The sequence below is a fragment of the Nyctibius grandis genome, chromosome 4 (genome assembly GCF_013368605.1).
Source record: "Nyctibius grandis isolate bNycGra1 chromosome 4, bNycGra1.pri, whole genome shotgun sequence".
NCBI lineage: Eukaryota > Metazoa > Chordata > Aves > Nyctibiiformes > Nyctibiidae > Nyctibius > Nyctibius grandis.
In genome coordinates this window covers 81,007,166-81,021,214 of record NC_090661.1, presented here as the reverse complement: position 1 = coordinate 81,021,214, position 14,049 = coordinate 81,007,166, and the positions used below count along the sequence as shown (strand labels likewise).

The 14,049-nt window shown below is 37.1% G+C and overlaps 1 protein-coding gene across 2 annotated transcripts in view; it reads left to right on the top strand.

The window, feature by feature from the left end:
* The window catches only part of ADK (adenosine kinase), a 304,369-nt gene that overhangs the window by 270,124 nt on the left and 20,196 nt on the right, over nt 1-14,049 (top strand). The window lies entirely within an intron of this gene.

Here is a 14,049-nt window from a genome sequence, read left to right as displayed (position 1 = left end):
GTATCTGCAGACTATAGCGGCTGAAGTTGCTGTGGAGCCTCACTCTGACGGATAAAACATGACATTTTATTTTGAACTTCCATCTAGCAACAAAGACTGTAGTTCCAAACTTGGAAAGAAAGTTACTCCAGGATCAGCTGGTAATATTGTATGTGAATTATGTCTGTGACGGCAAAGAGCAAAGAATAAGAGACAGACATGGATATACTATTAGAAGGGAAACAGTCTCTTTGACATCTTATGTGCTGAAAACCGCCGATTTTATCATGGAACTGTATTAAAAGAATGATGAGACAGCAGAATCAGTCATTCGGTAATTGGGAAGCACTGGAACTAATGACAGCCTTCCAAGTGTAATTTGTGCTTTTCACATGTACATGTAATTGAGGCAACTTTGTCAAGGTTATCCCATGTTTTCTGAAAATGACACCTACCCCTCTCCATGGACACCAAACATGAAATTCTGGTGACTCCGTTTTTCAGCAACTGTTTTTGCAGCTACAATGTTACATAAGTCTAAATATGTCTTTCTGACTTTTTGAACAAACTGAAGAAAATCCAAAACTACAGTATTCTGTTTCATATAAAATAATTATCCTATAAATTTTTCATTAAATTTATGCTTTAAGGTATAAGTTGAGAATTTTCCTTTTCTATACTTGCATTCTCTGTTGATGCAAGATTCAGTATTGAATGCTACCCATTTCTCCTTAAAAGCGTATGATTTAATGAGTTGAAATCTGAAACCCATGCTTTAAAGGTTTTCAGTGCATAGGCTTCTCCCCTCCCAACACTTAGGTTCAAATCATACTAACAGGGTGGCTATTTTATGGAATTAATCAGATAGTAATTTTTTAACCAATACTTTTTAAGAAATATATTTTCTCTTTACCCTAATTTGGTCTGATTATTTTTTTCATTGTAAGAAATGAAATGTATGGCTTGTTCAGCAGGTTTCATAATAGATCAGTAATTTGTTGGTTTAACTTTTTTTTCCTGTGGAGATGTGGGAAGATCAATGTCTGTAGTGCCCTAGGTCATGATCAATACTTTTAATAAAACTTCCTTTTTTTCTCTTTTTTTTTTTTTTGCCTTTGTACCTTTGTATGGTTTTGCTTTTATTAATGAGCTTTTCCTTTAGTTTCAGACCATTAATGGTTTTCAGATAATGTCATACTGCCCAAGGTCAAGGCCAGTTTGAACTTATAACTCTACTTATCAGTGATTAAATCTATTGAATGGGCTTAGATGTGTTAGAAGACATGACGGTTTGAAGCACTGCTTTCTAGAGGCTCAAAGTTACAATAAAACAAAATCTCAACCTTTTGGGAGGATAACACATTAAGGCTTTTTTTCCATTTCCTCCTTAAACAAATAATGATTGTCTTATTTGTGGATCCCATATTGGCATTAACATTGCAAGTAACCGCTGTGGCCTTGACTGCTCTTCAATTAAAGATATTAAATGTTGCATATTGAGTTTTATAATGGTATATTGCTCATTTTGCAAAGCCAGTTTGAAATAAGATAACGTATCTTTTGTTCATTGCAGAAATTCTGGATGGGAGGGTAGCAACTTATCAAAGTGTGTGTTATCAGCTGGAGTGCTTGCAGAGAATGGGATATTATTGTCTCTGGGGCTCGACCCAGTGTCTTTTGAAATCAGTGGAAAGATCTCATTAACTTCATTGGATATCGATTATGGCCATGGAGAACTTAAAACATTCATGAATATTAATAGTTTATACTGATCTATGTGTCTTCTTGTGTGTTGTACCTTGTCTGCAATCTCAGATTCAATTTTTGCAGTCTACCTAGAGGTTATACAAAAAGCAAACTTTATGTATGCTGAAAGATTTGATAACACATTTTACCTTAAGGTATCTTTGTTGTCTGTTACAAATGAGGTGCATAAAGAACTGGACCCTTTGACCACTGGCACCTAGGCAGAATATCTTCTGTGGAAGATGTTTTTTTCCATTTTTTTTTGGCAGTGTTAGCCTTTTTTTATTAGGCAGCAGTTCACTTCATAACAAATCATCATAGAGGAGTCTGAACAGCAGAGTCTCTACTCAGAAGGTGCCCTACAGACTCTGATGGCCTATCATCTTTAATTTAGAGATTTTATTTCCCATCTTATGATTACAGTGGAATGAACATTGTAGAAAAGTTTAAATTGTAGCTATCCATGTCATGCTTTTGCCATAAATGATGGAACTTGCATTTTCAAGCCTCTAATCTTCACCAGCTCAAATAGTCACTATAAAAAATTGCACAGAGTGGAAGGAGAGTAAAATGGAAGTATGTATGGTGACCCTGTATGAAAATTAAATGCAGGAACTGACCCTTTGATTAGCAGTTTCTCTGCGGTGGCATCCGGTTGCAGGCAATAGAAGTTGTGGGAAATATGTGGCTGAATGGAAGACAAACCCTTAGCTCCAGGACGGACAGAGCAGAGATCCTGGCTAGTGGAAAAAGTGCACAAAGGGGAGGGTTGAACGGGTCCTACTTCACCCGACTTTGGGGATTTAGGTTTCATTTGTGTAAGATAACAAACCATCTAGAGTTAACATTGGGGGTAGAGGGGGAGGTTAATTGGAGTTCTCAAAAATGCTTAATTGTCTAAAAGTAGAATTGTGAAATTTTATGATCAGTTTGGCTCAGTGATTTCCACAGTAGGTTTTACAGATAAAGCAAAGTGGAAATGGTTTAAATGCCATATCTGAAAAGTAGGTTGTGCACGTTACTTATATACCAATGACATGGCCTTGACACACCTGAGCATGATGTAGAATATGAAGTGGCAGTTTAGATATAAACCTCTGGATACCACAAAAATAACGTTTATGTAGTGGATCCCATTTGAATGAAAGTAGGCTCCAGCTTACTTTCACTATAGCTATTTTTTTTGTTATGAATAATAAAGTCAGTAAAGTAAGCAGACCTGACTTGAAGTATATACAGACAGCTTATTTAGTGAATACAGTAAACATGAACTATTTTTATATTGTTAGGTCTTGGCTATACCTACTGAATGATATGATGTTTGTTTAAAAAGAATACACAGAGTCATCCGAAGCCACATTTGAAGTTTGGAAGGCTGCTTGCGTTGATTTTGTTTGCTGTAGCCTGCTGCCCTGTGCCCCCCACTGCCCTCCTAATCCATCCTGATTCCTCTGCCTGCCTCAGTGATTAGCAGTCAAAACTAAATCAGAGAGGAGTCTATGGAACCAAATATTTATGTGCCTTGTAATCTGACACTGTGATATTGTACTGTGAACCTGAAAAGATGCCAGGCCAGGCATTGTGGCTAATAGCAATTGATCACAAATGAAACTGCAGAACTCTACTCCAAATTGTTGGCTTTATAAATTTGATAATAAGTACATTTCCTGACAGAATATAAAAGTGCAATAAACTGTGCGTGCCCTCTCTTTCCTCCCCACCTGTCCAATTGTGGAATGCTGTTTGTACAGCATATTGTTGTTGCTGACAACTGAATAAGAATTTTTAGGAGCAGTTGGCTATCAAATGATGGCAAATTTAAAGGTTATGCAAATTGTGCCAGTACAGCCCAGCTTGTTTCAGACCTCTTTTCTCTATTATCATATCAATTGAGTCAGCTCATAGTAGACAAAGCAAGGTTATGGGAACCACCTAGAGCATCATGCACCATTAAACATCAATGCAGCATACATGAACATCTGCAACAACGATCTTATTAACAGAGGGTATAACGGAAGGCAATAAACAGCTTTCTCAGTCACTTAATTGTAAAAAATTTAATAACCTAATACTTGCATTATTTATCAACAGCAAGTTGGTCAAAAACTATATAATTGTGGTGGATTAGATTACAATACCTATTGCACACTGTAAATTACTACAAAAATATGAAAATCCATTTGTGAGCAGTTAAACACTGTAGCTAGTAGAGTGCTAAAAATGCAATTTTCTTTTAATCTCTGGTGCATCATGGAATAAAAATATCTGCTTTTTGCACTGACATTTTTATATTGGGCTAAAACCAAATATAAAAAACTTAAAGATTGTTTTTTGATTTCCTGCTTAACTAGACAGCTTAAACATTTCAAAAAGCAAGGGACAATTGTTGTGAAAGGTAGAATACAGAAACCATAAAGCAATCTTTGTGTGCGCAATCGGAACAGATGTTTGGAGAAGCAAAGCATGTTAGATGTTCATACTGTTGGCTTCTGGGGTAGTCACTACACTGGTCTAGAAGATGAGAGCATGTGGAACTCTGATCTCAAATGGCTTAGGGAAGTACAGAAATTAAAATATGTTAGAAATTGATGAGAAAGAGAAACGAGCTTTGATTCTTCAAGGCCAAGCCAAACTGCTAAGGATAGGCTAGGGCTGGAGCACACCCTTTGCTGGAATCAGATAAATTGGTGGGGAGTGACAGCCCTCCTCTCCTTGGAGAGTGGGGGCACTGGTGGGTTCCCTGGTTTTGGTTCACAGGGGACTGGAGGCCTACTCGTAAAAGGTCAGAGCTACAGGAGGAAAGCACCACTCCTCTGATTTCAGCCTGAACGTGCAAAATGTACAGGCATTTAAGAATAAAATCAGAAAAAGGAAATAAGAGACTGGATGAGTAAAACAATACAGGCCCAAAGGTCAAGTTTGACAAGTGCATTCAGCAGAAAAACCTGCTCCAAACATTCGTCTGCTCCCAAGCAGCTTTGCTCCTTCCTGGCGCCCTCTGCTCCCGCCTCTGCTGCTGCCGAGTAGCAGCTATCAGATCAGATTTGTATTTATATGGAAAAAGAATGAAGCCTTCTAAGTTTTTGTTGGCATAAAAATCCAGATTGTACTAGGCTCGTTGGCTGCAATCAGCCTCCAGGTCACCAGTAGACATCTCAGTCATTTCTGTGATCAGTAGGAATCAACAGGCAACAGAGAAGGATGAGGGGAAAGAGGGTGAATGAAAAGACAGTAAGCAGCAAAGATGAATAATAGCTTGGTACAAATATAAATTTGGCAAGTTGAGAGTTACAGAAGTTAATTTTTCCATAAAAAAAGGAAAGTTTTTCTTCAAAATGCTAAATGGAAAGTTGGTTTTTTTTTAATCTGGGTTTATTTCCTCTAGGAAAAGATGGCAAAAAAAGCAGGCAGTATATCTAAATAACCATTAAGTATATGTTTTATACTGAAATGGTTCTAAAAGGAACAAATAACAAGCATTTTCCCATTTTTTTTCCACATTTTTAAGTTACAGTTCAAATGATCTCACTCTGTAGGCTAACCAGAGTTTTTTTCCTGCATATCTACCTGGTTTTTAAAGCGGTATCTGCTTCTTGCATTTCTTCATAACTTTTCATAACTTAATTATATCAGCAGAGTGTCCCATTTTATTTTTACATATCTATTTGCCTGCTTACCAATCTTGTTTTTCAGATTGGAAACTCTTTACAGCAGGAACTTTATTTTTTTCCCTTCTAATACATAACTTAGTCATCACCCTGACAATAACAAGAATACAAATTATGTTTAAAAGATCACAAGTTGAACCTGGGTATATGTGTCAATTAAAGTTGGATGATTTTTAATATGTTTTATTGCTTCTAAAAAGAAGATCAATGTGTTATTTTGGGTTTTAGGTTGAAATAGCTTAAAACTGAATGATTCAGCAATTTAATACTACAGAAATAAAACTTTAAAGGAAAGTAACTGAGAGTGACAGGTGATGGTAGGAGTTTGACATGGTTCTGCAGAGAGGGAGGCTGGACATTTTTAATTTGTCTGCGAGGTTAGTTATTTTGGTTTTGTAAAGCAGCCTGTTTTTATAGCATTGGGGTTTACTTTAAATGACAGTAGTGCATGTACTATGATACTCTTGTATCACCTTTACGAGTGCCTGTATCCTACTGCCGTGCTTTAAAGGGCTTGTTACACAAACATATGTGATTCAAGAGCTCTTGCTAGAAACTGTTTGTCAAAACTGCTGTTATAATAACTGTATCCAAATGAATTTAGTTTACTATGTAGTCAGTATTATATAAATTCAGATTGCTTAGTTTACATTAAAATGTATGTGGGATTATTTTAAAAGGTGGTAGATGAACCATTTTACTTAATGCAACAGTTAGGTAATACTTTTAAACTGATTAAGTGATACCACAGAGATCATAGCTTGGGATATTTAGCTGTCTAAGAAATGATCTGCAATTAATTTAGGGGAAAAATAAACTTAATTTTGGGCCAAATTCTCTTTCTAGACTGGCATAATGCTCAAAGAATTCCGTTAAAAACAGTGGAGTTGCTCTTGTTTTAACTGGCATTTTAAGAGCAGAATATTTTCCCATTGAGATTAGAACAAATTTCAGCCTCCACTGCAGTGACATCTTCTAATAGATGTAAAACCTGCAAAAGCCTGAGAAAATTCGTTTAGCAAGCATGTTTCATTCTTCAAAAATAAATAAGTAGCCTAGGGAGATCTTAATTAAAGGCAACACAGAATTTACAAATATGGCATGAGAAGAAAAAAAAAAATTGTAAAAATTCTAGATCTGAGCTCTGAGTTAAAAGAATGAAAAATTAAGATTTCTACATGTAATTTGAATATTTAAAGACAATGCTGTAGAATTTCTATGGTATACCTACCTCAGCAATGTCCAACTAGTATCCAATTAATTATTTTTTTAAGGAGAAATATATATAAACATACATTAACTTATTTTTAGTAATGTTTCTAGGGAAGGCTGTCTCTCTCATTCTGATGGACTGATTGTATTTATGAAACTAAATCTAAATTCTCCTAGAAGAAAAAGCTCCTTCGGAACTGCTCTGTAGTGACCTAATGCTCACTCCTTCTCTTTTCATTCTTACTGATGCTCAAGTAAAATAGAAGTGCCTTGGGCCCATTTCTGCCTCCACTGACGACCCATGCTTCTCAGATTATCATGTAGCGTAAACAAAGCTGTCATGTAACGTGGCATTTATTTAAATGATGTGATTTGTGTGTTCACCACTCTGAAACTGAGGTATAGCTAAGAAAGCTTGCAAGTTTTGACAGGTGTGTTTGCCCTGCTAGGGCAATATGCTTAATGTTTAAAAAATGTGAGGCATAATACAGTTTTTGTCCTGCTCAAAATCAAATTATAATGTGTTTTTCCCCCTTTTTTTAGCCAATGCCCTGATAAGCTTTTGGGTAGGAATTGCTTTGACCTGATTATAAGTTGATATTTGTCAGAAAATTCTCCCATAGGACAGTGTTTTGATGGTCCAGCTATGCAGTGGTTTAAAATATGTCTGTAGAATACCATGAAATGGAGTACAAACATACATGCATTCCGGCTAGTGTGTGGGTCAGTGCAAACAGTAAGTGAAGTGCGCAGTCTGCTTTCTGACCTGAGAGAAGCCGCATTTTTGCACAGTCCCCATAGCCAGGCTCTAGAAGGTTGAAGAGCATATGTGAGCCAGAACGTATTTGTCGGTATAACTTGGACGTACATATGTGCTGTATTCTTTACATTGGACATTGACATTCCAGCTGTCATCATTTGTGTGTGTTTTCAGTGCTTGAGCTACCTGTTTACGGATAGAAATAGATTTGTTTGTATTTCCCATTCCCATATGCAGCTCAAGAAATAATATTTTGGAGGTGGGGGTGGCTTGGTTTTTTACATTTAAGGATCAAATAAGATGTACAGTGTCCAAACAAATACATGTAGAATTTACAGTGCAGGAAGAGATATTTATTATATTTGTTAATATCCAAGGCCAGATCTGTCCTTGTGTCACCCTGTACTTTCAGTGGTGTGGCTAGGCTCACTGCAGTGGAGCATGCTCTCAGTAGAGACTAGGATCATACAATTCACGGGTTTTGTTTATTGGGACTCATCTCTTCTGTCTTCAGGACTGATTTTGATCTGAGCCATTTGTAGTAATTCCAAGACAGTCATTGTGTTGTATCAGTGAAACATCTGCAGAAGCTTTTCTTAATTTTGGTGCTTATGACTTCACACCCTTTGCCTTTCCTGAGTCCTCAACCCCTTTCCTGGTCCAGACAGAGATCACAGGAAAATAATTTAGCTCTGAACACTACCTCATGTCTTCAGCAGCCATGCCGAGTTAGAGGAGTGCATTTTCTGGCAGTTCAGCGGGCGCAGTTTCAGCTCCCTCTGAAATCCGTGCCTAGCGGGCAAATGGCCATGCTCTTCTGTGCTCGGAAAGGCTTTTTCAGCAGAGTTCATTGCCATTCTGAACCTTAAACATTGTGACACATGCCAGAAAAACTCAGTGGCTTGTTCTTTAGGGCAGTTTTTCTATATATGTATGCATATATATATGTATTTAAAATGTTATATTAGCACCAAACTGAAGCAAAACTAGTGTTTTCTATTGACCTCTTGCTTCCCCATCTTTTACACACAGTCATAGTGTTTTGTTTACTTGTGCAAACAAAAAATTATTTAATATGAGAAATAAAGTAGAGCTTCAACTCATGGCACTGGCAGTGATGATATAGACCATACTGATGTTTAAGTGGCTCCCACACCTTCTATAAAGTAAACAAAGCACATTTGGGCCTATAGAAGCTATTAATGAGTCATTAGTTGATGCTGTTACATTTTTTAAAATTGTTGTAACTAGATATGGAGTTCTGATCTGATCTCATGCTGGTATAAATCAAGAGTTATTTCAAAGGAGTGGTGTTGAATTAACATGAGTGCAGACAGAATCAGATGTAGGTTCAGAGGATTTACGCTGGGTGCAAAAATAGTGTTTAATTTTACATCATTGCTAATAGTTGATGTGTGAGTGTACAAGTTCCTTTGGAGGAACCTTCTTTCCCCTATTAACTCTAATCCTGTGAATCACCCTTTAGTGCGATGCTATGAATGTGACTTCTGAATAAAAAATACTCTTGACTAGATAATGGGACAATGTGTATGTCTAAGGAGAGCTGTAAAGGGAAGACAAGTCTCATTGAACATCTTTGGATTAACTTTACCTCCTAGGAGAGAGGGAAAATGGGGTCTGCACACTGTCATTTCCCCTACAGATATCTATAGGACCATGAGTAGAGCCACAGGCGACTCAAAGTCTTTGGCATCATATTCCTTCTCTGTTTCTACTGAAAATGAACTAGCTGCCTCTGAGGGACAGTACTTTGCGTCCTGGCCAACACAACTATATGGACTGACTTTTGCTTAGCAAGCTGCGAAGAGAATTTTAGCCTGATTGCACTTCTTGGGTCTTTTATTATGGAAATAAATTAATATCTGTATTAATGGTATCATACCATAGACATATAAATGCATTATAAATGACAACTACTCTATAACTTGTTTGGGGTAACATTTTAGGACAAGAGGAAATGGCCTCAAGTTGCGCCAGGGGAGGTTTAGATTGGATATTAGAAAAAATTTCTTCACGGATAGGGTTGTCAAGCAATGGCACAGGCTGCCCAGGGAAGTTGTGGAGTCACCATCCCTGGAGGTGTTTAAAGGATGAGTAGATGTGGTGCTTAGGGATATTGTGTAGTGGTGGACTTGGTAGTTGTTAGGTTAATGGTTGGACTCGATGATCTCAAAGGTCTTTTCCAACCAAAACGATTCTGTGATTCTATGATTGTTTATTATAGCAATAAAGGCTTAACTTCTACATTACTAGTTATAAAGTTTTCTTGGCTACATGTCAAATTCATTAGAATATAGCATCATTTGTTGTGTATTATTAAAATATTTTATTCGAAAGATCCCAAAGCATGTGGCTGACCTGCATCTCGCTTGTTGTACTATTTAACTCCATTGACTTGCACAAATAAATTCCTTATTTTCCTGACAAGCCCTACATAGCTACAGCACCAGGCCAAGCAATGCGCAGAACTAGATGGAGGAGAGAGATGTCTGCATGCAAAGCAAGGCAACTTAACATGCACAGAGAAAGTGCCAGGGGCCTGGAGTGTTCATCCAGTACAGCTATCTGAAAGTCCCAGCCTGAAAACTCAGGATCTTGTTCCGTTTGCTTTGAAATGACAGGTTGAATCAGCACTCCCAGGTTTGAAATACATCATCACTGGAAGTCTTAAGGATTTCTAACCGGGGGTTCAGTGCACAGTGCCCTGCCCCACGTTGCCTTATAACTTTGGACAGTGCTCTACTGATAGGGTGAGAGAATTGCGGTATCTATTTGATGTACATTATGAAGTGTGGTATCTTTGTGTGAAGTACAGCAACAACAGCATTTTTTACTGTAGAAAAAAATAGGAGAAAGTGTTGTTATACTAATAGTTTTTAAAGACATGCTGAAAAAGGTGCATTGACTTAGAACCTATAGGCTTCAGGGTTTTGAGCCTATAGGCTTCTGGGTTTTACCTTCTACAGAGAGATAAGAGCTCAGAATCATCCTGACTGACATGGGCTTGTTCCAAATACTTTTCTCATTACTTCTAACCTTATAGCTGCCCAGAGACGTTTATAGGTTTGAGTTCAGGTTTCTATGTTCTGTTAAGTTCTTCCTGTCTCTTTTTTTTTTTTCCCCCCCTCCTTTCTTTTTATCTGTTTTTGGCCCCCGATCTAAAGAAAATTAGAGAGGATGGAGGTGGGGAGGAGATGGGACAGAATTCTGTTTCACAGTTGTTCCTTTTTTTACAAGTTAAAGCTCACAAAAGAAACATGAATGCGTCTCCATCTTGTAAGCATCTGTGCTACCACTACCAGCCCACGGATCAAAAGCTTATTTAAGGAAATAGCTAGACGTTTTTGTATATATTTTAGGGCTCCCTTCCTCCTTTTATTTTATTTTAATGCAAAATTAAGGACACTCCAACATGTTGCCCATAAGAGTTCTGTTACAGGTAATTAAATGTAAGTTTACACATTTAATCTACTTTTAAGAGCTAGAGAGACTGGTAAATGACCCAGTTAAGGAAAGTACTCAGCCTAATTGGATGTAATGATTGCTTGCTGGTGTTTATTACTGTACTAAGAGTAGACATGTAGTCTGTGATTCTAATTTGGTTTAAAGACAGACCTGTAGTATTGCAGCTATCATCAGAGTTCGATTGTTTCAGTTGAGATCACGAAATAGGCTTGTGTTCATTTGGGAGCTTAACTGTATTAGAATGCAAGGAGCACTGTTTTTTCAGTTAATATTGCTTTCCAATTGTTATCTCTCCAGACTGTTTTACCTACAAAAATATCTTAAGCTAGATATTTTTGCCTGAGGAAAATAAAGATAGATTTCACATCTTTATGTACACAATGAAACAAATTAACAATAACTAAATTTACCAGTGAGCTAATTCCTTCTGATTTATCTGTAAATATTGTCTTCAGCCTATGAAATCACCACATTAACATTTGATTTTTATTATTTCTATAACATTCTAAAACAGTTGAGTTCCTTACCAATGTAAAATCATAGAGAGCGCTGAATCAAAGTCCCAAAATTTTAAATTTCATTAATGCTTATTACTAAAACTTCCCTAATTATACACACCTTGTTGCAAATTACACTCACAATTCTGGGCTTCCAGCAAATGATATTGAAGTGAAATGTGTTGTATGCCAGGGTGTTTACCATAGAAGATATTTGTTGCTTAAAAATAGAACACTGGATTTTATGCCCAGGGGAGCAGCACTTGGACTTCAAAACACTTATGTAATTATTCTTTATTTCATAAGCTTTCAGAATGATAAATGAAATTAGAACTGACTTTGAAAAGCAAGGCCACTGATGACCAGTGCACTTAGCCAAGGTGTCTATGTGTTTGATATGATGGATTTGGGAGTTTTATAACATAATAGATCACACACAGAAATGAAGTTAAAGCAACATTAAAGTCACAAAAGCAAGGATATTCAAAATGGAGACGACTTCTTCATCTTAATTCACCCTATTGTGCCTAGTTGTTACAAAACACAGATCAGTGAGAGATGTTAGCTATTTTTATGCTATTACACAGACAGAGCAAGGTAAATTAATGGCAGCTTTAATTCTAACTGACTTCATTTATTGTGAAGAAAAGAAAAAAAAAAGCACCTCATTATTTTGTTGTATCTTTCAATATGTATTATTGTTAACTGTAGTTTAGTAGACTCTACTATGCTAGTAGAAGTTCTCCTAAGGTTAAAGAAAGATAATTGACCTATTGGATGTGTGCAGATGGTACTACCTTTATAACGTAGTATGTGTTCCAAAGCCACGCTAGCTGCTTCTGAAACTTCAATACTTCAAAATGTAAGATTATTGCTCCTCTTGAAAATACCTGAAGTTATAGAGGCAGAATGTATGACCCAGGTAGAGATGGAAAACTATGATCAGAAAAAAAAAAGATTGTTCTCGTACCAGCTGAATTCCTAGATGCATTTGGGGTTTTAGACTAATTCAGTTAGTTACAATTACATCTACTGCAGAAAGAACAGAGTAAGAGCTCATAGTGCAATAGTTACCTGCAAGTACTAGAGGGAGCTGAGGCAAGAAATCAGGACAGAGGAGGAAAAGAAAGGAGAAAGATGATGGTGAGAACTTTCATTTATGTTAATTTGCTTGAATAGAGTCTTATTTGATGCCAAGCCCCATCAGTGTTCGAAATACAATGTCTATGCATTATTCACTCTCTGTGCCCAAACACATACATTTGTATGCATATGCAAGTGTCTACTGTGTGTTTAACGTAGAACATCTGTGTGTGCCCATGCACACTTGGGAAGGAAGCAGGTTAGTTTATTACAATGTGTCTTCAACAGTTATCACTTTGTTCATTTTTTTAGTATTATCTACAGCAAATCATATATACCATCTTATGAAATGGATGAATACACTCTGCTCGTCTGGCAGAGTTTAATGTAAGACCTCTCTTTCTTGATTTCCAATTCAAATGAATCCTGTTAAAATTACGAAAAAACATTGCTTTTGAAGACTATCTTCCGAGCACAACACAGCATTGAAGCACGTTTCTACATAGCTTTCTTAACAGGATAGAGAGCAGGATGTACTGAGAACTGACTGAAACCTGTTCTTTAATTGGAATATTCATCTTATGTTTTTCATTACCCTTTTTCCTTTGCTTCTCATGGATGGTTGTTGCTAATGCTCCCCTCCCCTCCTGGTGGGCCAGCCAACAGTTCCCTCTGGAGGCAGCATCATTATATCTGCCTGGTTCACTTAGTAGCAGATGGTGAAGAGCAGTAGAGCTGATACACCGCATTTCACAGAAACCAGGATCCTTCTGGTACCTCTGCAGCATACACAGACTTGCCTGATTTGAGACTGTGAATTCTTTATATGCCTCCCAAACTAGGTTTCCTTGTTTGCTACTGTCTACGCCAGTCTGAGAGTGATTTTTATGATCTGCTCTGTTGCTGGACAATGATGAAACTACTCATCTCCAGCTTTCAGCTACTGGAGGCCCTATCTCCCATTTTATTTCTATTTTTACCAAAAATTAAAAGAAAACAGCTCTGATGGTTTTCATTTTCACTGGTTGACAGGCTTTTCTTCCCCCTCCCCTTTTTTTAGTTCCTGCTGTCTGCCAAAGGACAATCTGTTTGCTCTGAGACAGTTTAATGCATACTGACTACCAGAGGCAGAACTTCCATTGGCTCTGTTACAGGGGTAATTTACACTTTAACAAGGTATTGTGACAAGGTGGTAATTATATTTTTATCACATCATTATGACATTACCACCTGGAAAGCCATAGCTGATTAATTAGTGGCATATATTAAATTTATAACCCTAGAACTCTAAAGTTATCATACCTAAGTGGTGTAATTATGTTGAACTGTGGTGTGGTAGGGAATGGGAGGTGAAGATGCTGAGTGTCCACCTACTGCAATAGGTTTGACGAGTGCCGGTAGAGGGCAGGGAGCTGCAGGGAAGGAAACATTTTTTTAAGAAAGAAATACTAAGGAAGAGGGTGAAATCATTGAAATCTTGCAACCAAATCTAGTCAGATGGCAAGTTGCAAGGCTTCTTACATATATGTGTTTTTTAAAAAAGATGTAATTTGAGAGCACTTTGATTTACACTACTTCCTGCTTTTTATTTCACAGCTTTATTTTAGTTAGTTCATGT